Source organism: Lissotriton vulgaris, chromosome 10 (genome assembly GCF_964263255.1).
Source record: "Lissotriton vulgaris chromosome 10, aLisVul1.2, whole genome shotgun sequence".
Taxonomy (NCBI): domain Eukaryota; kingdom Metazoa; phylum Chordata; class Amphibia; order Caudata; family Salamandridae; genus Lissotriton; species Lissotriton vulgaris.
The window spans coordinates 80,800,429-80,815,897 of NC_141698.1; the positions used below are offsets into that span (position 1 = coordinate 80,800,429).

At 45.2% G+C, this 15,469-nt stretch overlaps 1 protein-coding gene across 2 annotated transcripts in view; it reads left to right on the top strand.

Moving 5' to 3' along the window:
• Positions 1 to 525: 525 nt before the first annotated feature.
• TRRAP (transformation/transcription domain associated protein) overlaps positions 526 to 15,469 on the top strand; it is a 737,638-nt gene continuing 722,694 nt past the window's right edge. For both annotated transcript variants that reach the window (XM_086940544.1, XM_086940545.1), the window contains exon 1: positions 526 to 792. The gene's annotated coding sequence lies outside the window, so the exon portion shown is untranslated. The remainder of the gene's footprint in view (positions 793 to 15,469) is intronic.

Below are 15,469 nucleotides of genomic sequence, written 5' to 3' on the forward strand. Positions count from 1 at the left end.
AGTGTTTGTTAAAAGATATTTTGAAGCTGGGGAACCAGGTTCGAGTCTTGCCATCAGCACAAAATCCTGTGATTCTGGGCAAATCACTTAATCTCCCAGTGCCTACCAACAATGAAAGTGTCCTAGTGTAACGTAACGGGTACTCATGTAAAGCTCTCCAATGCCTTCGGTTCGAGTTGGCGCTATACAAAACTGCAAAAAACATGAATTAAAGTTAATTTCGGGAGTGATAGAAGTTGGGCTAGATTTGGTAGAAGTTTAGTGCTAGTTTGGGCTTCCTTCATAGAGGCAAGTGTTCGTTTTCGAATTCGGGTTTAAAAACACAATTGAGGGTAATTCGCCACCCTGTGGACGCCTCTCCGTTAGATACCAGATATCTTCGCTAACTTGAGTACCACTACCACCGGTGAGTGCAATAGTTTCCGAGGCAAGTATGCCCTTTCCTGCAATCCAGATCCGCCTGGCAGCCAGTGTGGCTCTAGCCACTGCCCAGAGCCACCCGGGCTATACCACGGTCGGGGCAACGTCACTTCCTGCGCCCATCCTTCTGTTGCTTGCTGCTGCTGACCTCGGCGTCTCCCCGCCAGGTCCTGTAGTCTCACCCCTCCCTAACGGTACCGGTAATGTGAGTGCTCTGTGCGGGGAGGGCGAACTCTGCCAGCCCCCGTCCCTGCGCCCCAGGCCCCAAGTCACGCTCCATCTTGTGCCCGTGCTGCTGAAAGTGCTCCAGTGTGCATGGCCATCTCCTAGCCTGGCCAGACAATCACCACCTCTGGGCTGCCGGGAGCAGCGGTGAGTATTACTTTCGTTTATAGAATGGGGCTGCCCTTTATCCCCCGCATCTATCCCCGATAAGGGTGCGGGTGCCAGCTAGTTGCATAGCATCGCTAAGGATCCAGGATCAGTCTAGTGAACTGAAATGGAAGCTAAACGAACGGCAAATGATGTATTTTCCCTTGCAAAATTGTGTGTTCATTCCACTCACAAGAAGCCTTGGGAAACGAATTTTGCTAGGATATTTAAAACGTGTTTTAATATTTATGGAACGAAGTTACATTTAAGTGTTTTAAGTTAGAGAAAGCCCTAGAGCTTTTGCCTCTCCTGCATGAATTGAGTGTGTAGGCTAGTATAGGAATTATGCCCACAGTAGTCCACTGATTGTTTTGAAAAGCTGGTGGTTTTCATTGGCCTCTTTACAGCAGATGTGCGATTAGAGAATTGGTGCTCTATCCGTTCAGATACAGTCACCAAACGATTCATTCTTAAAGCGTGATCACTTGCTGGTGGTTTGTGAAGACTGATCCAGGTCAGTGAAGTTCTAAGTGGCCAAGATCGGTAGCAAGCGGTGAGTGTGTAACCCCAGATACTAGTTATGTATAATAATAATAATAATAGATCTTTATTCGGCTTATTCACAGTGGAAAAACCATAAAAGTACACAAAATGTCAAAACACAATAAAAGTAAACATGTTACATATGATTCTGTTAAAATTCATTTCATAGTTAAAAAGAGAAAAGTTAATCAAGAAATGTGCAAAGTACCGCTTATGGTCAGACTGGCAAGGTATTTAAAGATTCTTTCTGTGTTTCATAATACACTTTAAGAAACTACTAATAAAATAACAGACATTCGGTGTTTCCAACATTTGCAGTCTTAAAAGGGCAGGTCTGCACTGTCTCAATCCCCAGGATTTCAGTATCGGTAGAAGCCAGATCTTTCTGTGGGCTTGGTGGTATTTACAGAGGAGGATCACGTGCAGATTCGACTGCGTTGATATGCCGTCACAAGGACAAGGTGGTAGTATAGCATCCCAACAGTTTTGTGACGGGAAGGTGACCATTCTAAAGAACATGTTTAGCCTGAATCTTGTAATAAGCATTCTCTCGTACGTTGGTATTTGGAGTTCTAAGTACGGGTGAATGGCAAAGGCTATTTGGATCATATTTGAATGGATCACTGCCGTTTTTGTGGAGTTGGATGCGAGTCTTAACGATTCCAGATGGCATAATGCTTTGCGTTTAAGATCTTTTTTTGAAATGACCGTTATGGTTGTCGGGTCTGAATAGTAGTTCTCAAGGCCTAAATCAGTAAAAAAGTTCCTGACATATAGGAGCCACTTTATTTTTGCGGAGTTGTCCATATTCATTACATCTGTGATAATGGCTTGAGTCAGAGTGTTTTTGTTTGATTTCCAAATACGTCGCCACAACATCAGAGGTTCAATTTTGATTAGATCCTCTAAGTAGGGTATGGCTAATTCTAGGTGCATTGCGTAGATTGAGGTGCCTTTGGGGGTAGCTAGTAAGAATCTTAAAAAGGTGTTTTCCGCCCTTTGAATAGGGCTAACATCTATATACCCCCAGACTCCTGCACCATATGTTGCTATAGCCTGGCATTTGGCATTGTAAATCTTAAGGAGCTCTTTTGGTGGTCTCTTGCCTAATTTCTGAGAGAATGTTATTAGTGCTGCGATTGATCTCCTAAATAAAAGTGCCCTTGTGCTCACTGCTTGCTTCCAGGAAAGTTGATCATCTATCATGACCCCCAAGTAGGGATAATTTGGGGTAGGTTCAAGCTTTTGGTTATTGAGGACTATAGGGTAGGATCTTTTTCGATGTCTGCCAACTGTCATTACGAACGTTTTTTTTACGTTCACCTTTAGGTCTAAGTTGCCCATAAAGGACGTGTATCTGTTCACTGCTTTTTGAAGCTCTTTGGGTGTTCTTGCTAGGATGACGGCGTCGTCCGCGTAGAGCAGGGCTGGGATCAGGCGGCGGTTTATGCGTGGGAGGTCCTGGGCCCCCCCCAACATCTCCTCCTCCAAACCATTGGTGTAGAGTGAGAAGAGGAAGGGGGCCAGGACACATCCCTGCCTGACCCCGCGCCCTACGCTAAACGGAGACGTCAACTCACCATTGACGCCAAAGCGTACTCTGGCTGTAGCCCCGGTGTAGAGCTCTTTGAGAAAATCTAAAAGGGGTGGATCTATTCCCAATTGAGCTAAGACCCTCCACAGCTTTCTGTGCGACACGCAGTCAAAAGCTGCGGAGAGGTCAACAAAGACCATATATATCTTGGTGGGAGTGGCCTGTGTATACTTCCCCATTATTGGTGTAAGATTGAGGACCTGCTCTAGGGTACCAAATCCTTCACGGAATCCAAATTGGATATCCGAAATTATGCCCCGGTCCTCGGTCCACTGCTGGAGGCGCTCTAAAATCACTCTCCCCACTACTTTCCCGAGCGAATCCAGCAGTGATATAGGCCGGTAGCATTTTACATCTTGTCGGTCCCCCTTTTTAAAAATGGGAACCATTATTGATTTTGTCCAAGATGTTAGGATTCCCTCACTTGCTGCTGCTGTACATACTCTAGTTAAAATGGGGGCCCAGAGGTCTTGATTACTTTTAAAAAGGTCCACCGGGACCCCGTCGGGTCCTGGTGCCTTGCCTGTTTTACTATTCTGCAGAGCGTCTATAAGGTCTGAAATATCAAACGGGACAAGGATAGGGTAATTTACCTTGGGAAGAGGGGATTCTGTTGGAAAGGTGTTCTTAAAAATTTCCTCAAAGTGAGAAACCCAGGTATTTTCGTCGATAGCGACTTCTATTTTTGGGGTATCTCTTTCTGTGAGATATGGGGTTCTGACCGTGCGCCAGAAAAGCTCGCTATTTTGTGAAACTGCACCATGGTGGAGATCATCCCATAGCTTTTGCTTTAATTGGGCAGTTCTCAGCTTTCTTTCCCCAATATATTGTCGCCTAAGCAACTGGATCTGAGCCGCATCACGTGGGTTATTTTTGAGTGCGGATTTCAACTTTGATAGGGCCGCTGTGCAGTTATGATTAAACCACTTTGGTTTTGTAGGGCGGTTTATTTTAGGTTTTGTGGTGAGCAGGTCTTTTATAGCATCTAGTATTAAGTTAAAATTTCTCAAGACTTCTTTATGGCTAGTTGTGAGGTCCAGGCATTTCATTATGTTTGGGTAGGACTGCGTTATTAATTTTTTCATTATATCGGATGGGTTAATTTTATCCCATCTGATTGTTAGTCCATTGCGTTTACTAATCTCAATCTTGTTCTGCCTGAGAGTGGTCGCCATCTCTGATTTATGGGAAAAGTTAGCAGGCATGAACATTGTTAGTATTAGAGTTGCGTGATCGCTAAAGGGAGTGGCAATGACTTCAAAGTCTTTAAATTTCGGCATTAAGGTTTGGGAAAGAAATATGAAATCTACTGTTGTCTTGTGTCCTCTGCCCAGATAGGTTGGTATAAAATCATTTGGGTCTGCTTTTGCATGCTTGGCAATCTGGAGGTCCAGGTCTGATAGAGCGGTATTAATTATATTTCCCAGTTTAGAGTGTGCGAAGTGTGCTAGTGGAGCATTAAAGTCGTCTACAATCCCACAACACGTTATGTTGGGAGCCGTGCAGGGGTGAAGATTAAAGTGGATGGTTTTTCGGGTATTGCCCACCCATGGGACCCTGGCTACAGATCTGATTCTTCCACGCCAAGAGGATGGAATTGGACGGTTGGTCTGGAGCCAGTGCTGAACTTTATTTTTTAGGGACCAGACCGGTTCTGGGGTGGGGTCTGTTAGTTCTGGCACTCCAGCCATGACATAGGGTGAGGCCTCTGGAGGGAAATCTGCTGGGTATCGTGGAGGGCCAGGATTCCCCGCAGTGTTTCTCTTGGGCCTGCCCGCCGGTGTTTTTGGTAGTGCAGGTGGGGGGGGTAAGGTTTTTATAGTTGCATTGTGCGTGGTTTTCCCTGAGGTTTTATTGGCTGTGCTGCTCGGTGCCGTCGGAATTACGGCAGTAGTAGCAGGCGCTGCTATCGCGGACACAGCTGGGGAAGTCGGAACGGTGGTCTGTTGTGGGTTGCTAGTAGAGCTTTGGGTTACTGCAGTTTTTGTTGTTTTGGTTGGTTTTGAGGTGTTTTTATTAGTCAAGGGATTTGGAGTAATTATCCGGAGGGTCTTTTGTTGTGGATTGGGTATAGGTGGATTAGCAATTGATGGATTAGTGCTTGCTGGTTTTTTGCTATTGTTTTGTGATGGTTTTTGAGGACATGATGGTAAAAATGACTGCTGGTTTTTTAGGAGCTTGGAAATTTGCAATTCTATGGTTGCTAGCCGATGTTCTAAGGGTTGTAGGGCGTGTTTAAGTACACTAGTTATACTAGAGAGTGTTAATTCCTGAGCCTCAACAGCGTTCAGATCCACCAGGGTTTGTTTTGTGGAGTAAGGGTCCAAGACTATCAGAGGGGATGGCTCCTTCTCTGCCTGATGGACTGACGCTAAGATCTCAACATGTGTCGCCCTATCATCTTGGGTTTGTGGGATACTTGATGTTATTGCCAGGTTTACTGGGGTGGGTGGGTTTCTTGGTGCCCTATTCTTACTGATTGCTCCTTCCCTCTTACCCCTTTCTACTCTTTTTTCTAACGAAGAGATTTCTACAGGCGTTATTGGGAGTAGTTCGGGGGTTTTTTCTAGGTCAAAACTGAGTTGAGAGTCCGCTAACTGGGATACCGACAGGTCTACTGTGTTTGGTAGACTCCGTCTCTCTCTAGTAGGGATCAGCTCAGCGTTTGGGACGCCTAATGCTGGAGATCTGGCTTCCGCCAGGGTGCCTAATGAGGATCTTTTTGCAAATGCTAGATCTAGTGAGACCCTTTCTTCAATGAGTGTTATGCTTTCGTCTATAAGTGTGTTTGCCTTCGCTAGGAAGTCATCCATGGGACCAAGCAATTTACCTGCTGCGCTAGGGACTTTAGTTTTAGTTTTGTTCCCTCTCGTTAGGACCATTGCTATTCTTGTTAGGTTATGGGGGTTAGGTGAGTTATAAAAGTATTGCTAAAACGGAAGGTCGAATAAATATTTTAAAATCAGGGGGGGTGGCCCAGTCCAGTCTCTACCAGCCTCTAACGGCCTAGAACGGCCCAGTCTTTGCCCGGGTCTTCGCCCCGGGCTGCGACCCGCGGCGCGACCCGCGACGCGTTAGAGACTGCGTGGATATAGAGGGAGGAAGAGGGGCGTGGCCGCCGGGGGAAGAGGCGCCGGCTGCAAGGAGCGGTGTTTTCTGGGCCTCGCAGTCCCCCGGTAGGCTTTTCCTGGCCTCAGACAACGCACTGCAACCTGGGCGGGTCGCGCTGAGAGCGAGGTGAAGGACTGCCGAATGCAGTCACGCTCCCACCAGCCGACCTCAGCCACAGGGAATGCGGTTTGGGAGATGAAAGCAGCAGTTCCTTAGTTGAACACAGAAGAGCAGGTCAGTGAGCGGCACCCGCGCAGCGGGTGGAGCGAAAGGTATTTAAGCAGCGTTTGAATCAGTGGGCGTGGCCGCCGGGGGAAGAGGCGCCGGCTGCAAGGAGCGGTGTTTTCTGGGCCTCGCAGTCCCCCGGTAGGCTTTTCCTGGCCTCAGACAACGCACTGCAACCTGGGCGGGTCGCGCTGAGAGCGAGGTGAAGGACTGCCGAATGCAGTCACGCTCCCACCAGCCGACCTCAGCCACAGGGAATGCGGTTTGGGAGATGAAAGCAGCAGTTCCTTAGTTGAACACAGAAGAGCAGGTCAGTGAGCGGCACCAGTTATGTACCACTTCGGTGACAACTGTTGTGGTTTTTCACATACAGGTCTGTCCACTGTGTCCCATTCCCTTTCCAGCAGCATGTGGCTCCTGCATCCAAACAAGGCTTTCGTTGATGTCATGTTTCTGTTTCCACTTTAGGGCCCCGAATTCCCCTTCGTTTAACGTAATGTGCTAACTAATTAATCAGTAGTGAATACATATGATTTAATCAAACCTATATTCTTTTTATGGTTTTATTCTAGTAACTATTAGCTCTTATGACTATATTCATGCTATTTAATCTTTGCAGCAGATCAGTTCATGTTAAATCATTAATACAAAATTATAGTTTCTAGAAGGTTGATAATTGTGTGTTACTTTTTGTTGTTTCAAAAAAGTATTGCCTAATAGTTTACTTTAATTACTTAAAGGGTATTACACCTTTTTCGTTTTTGACTGTTTATTCGGCATGTCTTCAACAATAATCTGAATCAACTGATAAAAAACGTGCATAAGAAGCTAGAGATCTTAGAGGATCTTCATGCCAGGTAACAGGACAGATCAAGTCGTGCACAACATTAGCTGAAGCTGAGATATGGTTGGCCATCACCAGTTGCCTGGCCATGGCATTGTTGGCTGTGCTGATCAAGAGCAAGCTGCCCCTGAGCTGAAAATAGCTTTTATTGTCATGGAGTGATGTTATGCGGATTTGAACCATCTTTAAAAGTGAGAATTACTTGTGCCTACCACCCCTCCTGGGGTATAGTCCATTGACCAGGGTTATCCAGCCATTCTGTCCTGGGCTTTTCTTTCAATCTGACTCCAGGTGTAATCCAATCTACTTGTAGTCCGCCGTGCCAGGGGTTTCTTGTCCGTCCTATTTTCCTTTTCCTTTGAGGGTTCCAGGTCTACGCTTTCCTGGTGGTGTTTGATATGGGCTTGCGGAGGGTGTGACCTGTCCAACCCCAGCGTCTTTTTATGATTTCTTTGTGAGCAAGGAGTTGGAAAGTCTGCTGCCATTGGTCATTGTTGCTGATGGTGTTTGGCCAGCAGATTTGGATGATTTTCATTGGACAGGTGTCGAAGGTGTTGATAGTGGTCACTGTTGTCGTCCAACTTTATCGTCCATACAGAAGGACTGGATTTACGTTGCTGTTAAAAAGCTTGATCTTTGTTTGCAGTGTTGTATTATTGGAGCTCAAGATTTTTCTTAGATGAATGAAGGCATCCCTTGCTTTGCTGATTCTTGCATTGACGTCTGTGCCGACCTGCTTGTCTATGACTATGCCCAAGTAGGTGAAGACCTCATCCTCTTCCAGTGCACTCCTGCAAGAGTGTCTGCAGTTGTGCTACCCATGTTAGACTTCAGAGCCTCTTGTCCCATTCAATGAGGCCTTGACAGAGCCTCCTCTTAGGGCTTGGGTAAGATTGTTCTCCTCAGCCAGCTTTGCCCTCCGATCAATTATTGCCTCCTGTCTGCTACACCTGCGCTCTCCACGGTGTTCGGGAAGACGTTCGTCCTGTCCTCTCACAGGCAATTCATGGTGTTTGTGATGCTGCCAAGTTCACAGTTCGTTTGGGTGGACACCACTGACTCTGTTGGTAAGTGAGCCATAGGCACAAGTGTTGCCATTCCCTGCCATGCACAGCTCTTCCTACTGGGATCTCAGGCATCCAATCCTCACTGATGGACATGCCTTTCGATGGGACTCACTTGTTTATGGACAACGCTCTGCCCTTGAGCACTTTAAGGAGAGTAGGGCTACCACATGCTCTTGTGGCGTCTCTGCCCAACACAGCCGTCAGCAGGAATTCCACCAGTCCTTTCGTTGCTTAGGCTGATGGCAGGGAATACCTCGTCCTATCTCAATCAAGCAGGGGACCCAGCAGTTTAGCTGGCGAGGGCTTGGTGCTCACTGCCCCTGCAATCAGGATCTGCGTGCAGTCCAGTACCCTTACACCCCTCCTGCACCCCCACCTGCCAAACAATTTTGGTGTACCCTCGCAGGATAATAGACACCCGGTGGGAGGCAGAATCCACCAATTCTTATCAAGGTGGGAAAGTTATCACATCAGACAGGTGGGTTCTTCACATTGTTAGCAATGGTTATGCCTTGGTCTTTTTTTATCTGCCCCACATTTTGGCATCTATGCAATGACTGATAGAGGAACCGTCTCAAATCAACAAAGAAGATACTGTACCTATAGGTAGAATAGAGGGAACTAGGTTATGGATAGGATGTAGAAGGCAATCCTCAGGACTATTTCTTGTTGACCTCACACTCCGCTAAAGAGGTCATGCTTCATCATTGGGCTGTTGTTCTTCGTCGAGTCGGTACTGCGATGCCCGTGTGTTCCACGAAGGGTTATATTGGCAGAGATCTTCTATTGTTAATACCGTCTGATGAAAGGTGCGGGTATTATGGTGTCCAAAAAGGCGGTGCAGCAGTGACTATAAAATAAGTGAATTAAAACTGTCCCAGGGATATCAAATCATCCTTTAATGAAAAGCCATAAAGGTTAGGGCTATTATGTGGGTATAATGTACCTGAGTAGCTCAGTTTTTGTGGGTATGGTATAATTGGGTTTCATGCCCTAGTTGTCTGAAATTGTCCTGTGGCACTGCTTCAGGACCAAAATGTTAAGCGAAATGAGCCTACTCCACACCTATATTGTGTTACAAGAGTGCTCCCTCTAAAAGGAATTAGAATTAAAATGATCGTCCAACCCTGCAGATCAATCAATTTTTGCCCCATTTGTCGGGACAGTGGTTAGGTCACAGCTGCTGAGTAGCTTTTACTCGAAAAGAGCAGCAGACCTATCCTCCTCTTCTCACCTGGGAGAATCTTTACATTAAAGGGTGATTTGATATCCCCTAGACTGTTTTAATGCCCGTTTTTTCAGTCCCAGGCACCCCATCTTTTTGGACACCCATATACCCCGACCTTTCATCAGACTGCATTAACAATAGAAGATCTCTGTCAAAGTGACCCTTTAGGACACCCATAGAGCATTGCAGCGCTGGCCCGAAGAGGAGCAACTGCCCAATGATGAAGCATGACCTCTTTAGCGGAGTGTGAGGTCAACAAGAAATAGTCCTGAGACTTGCCTTTTACATCCTGTCTCTAACCTAGTTCTCTCTATTCTACCTATAGGAACAGTACCTTCTTTTTGATTTGACAAAGAGTTTCGGAGCACAAGTACTGCACCTTCGTTTACTCCTAGTCCCCCTCTTCCGTTTGCTCTATGTAGGAATCATGCCTCCATTTTGTGGCAGGAAGTGTTAGCCCTTTGCGCTATAGAGAGAGTGTAGCGCCAGGCGTAGGACATGGTTGCTATTTCCACTACTTTTTGATGCCCAAGAAGGGTGGCAGTCTTTGGTCCATTTTAAATCTGCGCCGCCCTCATCTTTTACTCTGAAAGGAGAAATTCAAGATCCTCACCCTGGCCTAGGTCTTGTCCACCTTCGATTTTGAAGACTGGATTGTGGCGTTGGATCTGCCGGACGCCTATTTCCATATTCCTTTCCTGCCAGCCCATCGATCGCTATCTGCCGTGCATGATGGCGAGAAAGGTATTTCCAGTTCGCTGTGCTCCCCTTTGTACTCACCAGCTCCCTTCTGGTGTTCACAAAATTGATGGCTGTGGTGTCAGGCCACCTAAGTGGTGCCGATCATACCCTTCCTTGATGACTGGCTGTTGAAGTCAGGCTCACCCCAAGCAGTTGTCCACAACCTGTGGATTACAGCAACCCTCCTCTCATTCTTGGGGTTCACTATCAACACGTCAAAGTCGCACCTGCTTGTTCCCAGATACTTCCTTTCATTTCTGGACATGGTTCAGTTGCATGCTTTTCCTCTGGGTCATTCAGGCTATGATCCCGATCTTTCCGGCTTGGTCCAGGCTTTCAGTGAGATCAACCATCAGGTTTCGAGAACTGATGTCCTCCTGTTACCACATGAGGGCTCTACTTTTGGGGAGCTGTGTGTGGGGGCACAGACAGTCTCTAAATCAACTGCGTCATAGTACTGGAGTGATGTCTATACAATCGCTGCATATGATTTCCGGGGCAGAACGGCATCTGTTCAGTGCCTCCTGCACACATAGGCACTATGGAAGGGTTTCCAGGTCCAGGCTGGCTCTTGGGGAATATTCAAAAGGTGAGGAACCCGCGACTACATAGCCTCTACTGGAAAGAGATCAGCAAAGGTAATTAACATGTTTATTAATTACGTGATGACCTTAGTGACTAAAGTCAAATGGCCAGTGGAGGAGAGTAGATGAAACTATCTGAAAATGTTATTTTGGACAGCTTTTCTGTGCTGCATGTGGTTTCTTGAAAGAGTAGAGAAATGTTTAAAGCAGTAGTAAACGTCAAATTGTCTTGAAGAGGAATGTGCATGTGTTTAACATTATTCTTTATTTTTCTCAATACATATATCTCAGGTGGCTCATGTCATGAGTGTGACATTCAGTTAGTTCTTAGGTTTGTTGGGCAAGTTTTTGCACTCTGGTACTAGTAGAGCTTTTTCCGTAAGTTTTAATTTACCTATCCTAGTATGTAAACCTACATAACCAAAAATTATGGAAATAGGTTCAGGTGCTCCACATGAAATGGGGCACATCGATGCGTTTCCTCCATAGTACTTCACCATGGGTACTTGTCGTGCATCGCTTTGTGTGTCCCTATACTGAAAAGCCTCCAAATCTCTCCCGATGCACAATACCAACTGCAACTCTCATGCACACCACTGAATGATAGCATTGACAACCACCTAATTTTCATGACTGTATACTTGTTCGTTTGTGTTTTTTGGAGCCTAGTTCTGTTTATTTCTGAGGATGCTCAGCATATCCTGGTATACCACCCGTCAGTTGCATGCCTCCGTGCGCATGCACAATGCAAAATCTCAAACCAGTTGGCCTCGCCCTTCTGTCTCAGGTTGACCACTACATTATTGTTCCTAGGTTATAGGTTGCAGGACCTTAAATAGGACGGGCTGTGCGTAGGTTTTGAAAGTACTCAGATTTGGCTAGGAATGCTGGTAAGAACATTTAATTAATTGTCTTTATTGCCAATGTTTACCATACATTAGTCTCGGCAGACTGGACTATTGAAGCCACACTTCTATGCTTTGTATTTTGGTCTGAATCTACGCCATGCTTGCTGCTCCTTTTTCTTTTCATAGCTAATCCCGCACTTCATCTCAAACCTCTGAATATGAAGTGACTTAACAAGAAGATAGTTCCATGATGTATGGAGTGTGTGCTGGTAGCTCACATCCCTTGGAAGTTGAAGTGCACTTTCAATTACAATGTATTTTCCCGCTCAGCAGTGCCAGAAAATAAGTACAAGCATGGCATGATTGTCATTTTGTTGTCAGAATCGTTTGGTATGTTTTTTCATACTTTGGTTCAGAAGTAGTTTTATTTCTCTTTATTTTGGTAGTGCAAGGGTCTCTAACCCTTTCTGTAATAAGAGCTACAAATTCTTAATGAAAATTACATTCAGCTACTGACGGTGTTAGTGTAGTAATAGTGATCGCAGCAGACAAGATTACATTAGTGGCCACCTAATGCGAGATTACCAGAAACGATCCCCTCAGTGCATCAGGCAAGGTTGCCGGATGTAATGTTAAAAATGCTTTGTTAAGTTGGAATGCCTCTACCTGGGTAATACAGTCACAGCTACAACATCCCTGGCAAGCACCAAGGTAATAATCTGTAATTGGCCACCCAATACCTCAAGATTTATCACTCAAATGCTTTAACCCCTTCGCTGCTGATGACGAGCTCAGCTCGTCATCAGCCACGGTGGTCGTGTGCGGATGACGAGCTGAGCTCGTCATCTAACGCGGCTTTTGGAAAAAAGCCGCACAGCACAAAAATAACCCCCGCACGCATGTGGTTAAATATATTTTGGAGATTAAACCATTTTTTTACAAACCTCAGGATATGAGTTCTGAAAATAAAAGATTTTCTTCTCGTACACGCGCTTTGCAATTTTGGTATACATATACTAATTCAACTAAGCAAACACTTATAATTTAGTATGCTGGGCTGTACACTGAATAGCTATTTATAGGTTGGCGGAGAGCTACTAGTAGCTCACAAGCTACTCATTGGAGAAGCCTGGTATAATGTATCCTTTATGCTAGTTCTGTGCTAGTCTACGCTTTGTTTTGTGTGTGTTATCCTGCCATCACTAGTGCTGTGTGTACAGTACCTTCATGTGATCCTCACACTTTAGCAGCCATCGAGGCTATATTGTAATAGCTTCTCTGTGTTGTGATATTGAGGGGTTGGATTAAGTCCACTGCCAAACTGATATAAACTTGTCCTCCCAGCAGAGCTGACACCCAAGGCTCCCATCACCAAAAGGCTGCTGCCACTTTTAAAATGTGAGTGAAAATAGTGTTTCGGAAACTGCACTGAATATTAGATGTTTTGGATTTTTCATATCCCAGTTAAAAAACCTACAAATGCTGGTTACCAACCTATGAGGGTACAATGACTTTCAATGTTGATTTTCAGAGGTCAGTCTGAGAAAAGGGCGTTGTTAATCAGTGAACTACAGATTGTAGGGCATATGTGCTCATTGCATGGCACTTTAATTTATGTTCAGGGAATATAAAACAGATTTTTTTACGGGTAATATAGATTTCTGAGATGGGGGAAAATCGTAACTATATATTGTATCTAACGTGGAGCAAATAAAGATATTAAACTTTTTATGGGGAATATGGTGCATTCAAATATTGGTATAGGAATATGGCATATTAGGAATCATTTTCTGTAAATAGTTAAAAAGCAGCTACGAAGAGTGTTTCAGTGTGTGGGACTCCTTTGTTTGATCAGTTAGATGCATTTGTCTTCTCTTGTGGCTCAGCAATAGATAGTGTTTTCTTATGCGTGTTATGACCTGCAGTTCTTGTAACCCTACTATTATGGAAATGACAATTTATTTATTTTATTTTTAGGTCTCGCCTGTCGATGCGCATGCGCATCGAGCTTGCGAGACTATGGGGGCTTAACCAGTCTTTAACTAACTTGCAAGGAATCGTGGCGGTTCCTTGCAGTGCCCGTGAGATTCAAGCTCAATGCGCATGCGCATTGAGCTTAAAAGCGCGTGCACATCTCACAGCCTCCCCCAGCTCCGCCCCCTCACTTCTTGGTTGCACGGCCGCTAGGCCGTGCCTCCCCTACTCTCCTCCCCCCTCCTCCTCCTACTCTCCTCCCCCCCCCGATAATATTTGAACTGTGCACGGTAATTGGTTTCCGTGTGCATCCGCCCTTCAAAGTTGGCAGTAATTCAGGGCAAGATTACCAGCAGCATTGTTTCGCAAAAGACATCCTGTGTAATCGAGGCAGGGGCTGTTCAGACAGTGGAGAGGCTGCGATTACTCTCCTCCCCCCCCTCCTCCAGCATTGTAACCCGTCAGCATGGCAAGGGAGTCCCACCCCTTCAGTGTTCGCTAGCCTGGCGTCCATCTTTGAATGCCTGTCGTGTTTGATGCTGTCATACATTTATATTGTCTGCAGTCAATTTTTTTCTTTAAAGCCTGTACTTTGTTTTAAAAAGCATTTATTTTTAGAACGTCATTTTTATTTTTGAGTAGATAATCCATAGATTTTTTTAAGTTAACGATAACGTTCTTCAAATAAAAATACGTTTACTTCCGATATGATGCCTGGACCTTTTGAGTTCTTTCACCTAATTACTTGAGCTGGGCTCTAGTTTATTTCTCCTGCAGTGAAAACAATCCGCTCCATAATGGCCGCCGTTTTTAATTTAACGACAGCTAACACCAATAGAATACAGTCCTCACATCCAGGCGTACCTCTAGAGTGGAAATGCTTGCTGTACGTGTACGCAGGCGCATTGCAAGTTTATTAGCTCACAGCACATCGTTTAGTCCGTTTTTACTTTCGTTCATGCCTTCTGAAGGAAATGGATGTGTGTATGGCCATGTGTACGGAGTCTTTTAAATTGGAATTAGTGAACTCCAAGTCCCAGCCGCATTGATCCAGGCTGTCTCTTTCAGCCACTGGCTTGACACTTTGTCAATTACATATTGGCTCAGCCCAGAGAACTACTTCTTTCTTCCCCACTGTCTCTCACCTTATGTATAGGTTTTGCAGTAACCCGTCACCTTCAATGGGGTGCAGGTACTGTAATGCATTCAAGAATATTTTTTATTGGCCTACCTCTATCTGCTTCTTATGCATATATTTATGCCCATCTGAATGTGCACTAGCACATAAAACCCAGACCTATTGGCTTTGCTAATGCCCGGTTTATTAAAGATGAAGGACAAAGCAAGGTGAAGTTTGTTTAACTGACAACAGTATCTCCAGAAGTCCTAGTCGGCAATTAGCTCCATATCCTAATGGTTAATTTGAAAGACTCCTGTTTTCAGCGCTTCCATATAGCTTTTAGGTCTCGCCTATGGATAGCTTCAGCTGTCTGTTGTCAAAATACATTTTGTGTGCAACGCCAACAATTACAGCAGATTTTGGGGAAACGTATAGTTTATCATTGTATGGATTTTTTTGCCAATGCCATTTGCTTGCTAAGAATTCAATGGCTTGCTTTATTTACTCTTTTTGCGTTTGACACTACATTCGAGTATTGCTTCTTTACAACACTTTTGAGTGGATAACTTGTACCTTTCATTGCTTACATTAAGGGAACTACTTTTTAGATCTGGCATTAGCCAAGACCATCCACCTATTTCATTTATAGGCCATAATTCTCTTTCAGCCACCACATACACATCCACCGCATCCACCACCACCACATCCACCACCACCACATCCACCACACCCACCACCACCACATCCACCACACCCACCACCACCACATCCACCACACCCACCACCACCACATCCACC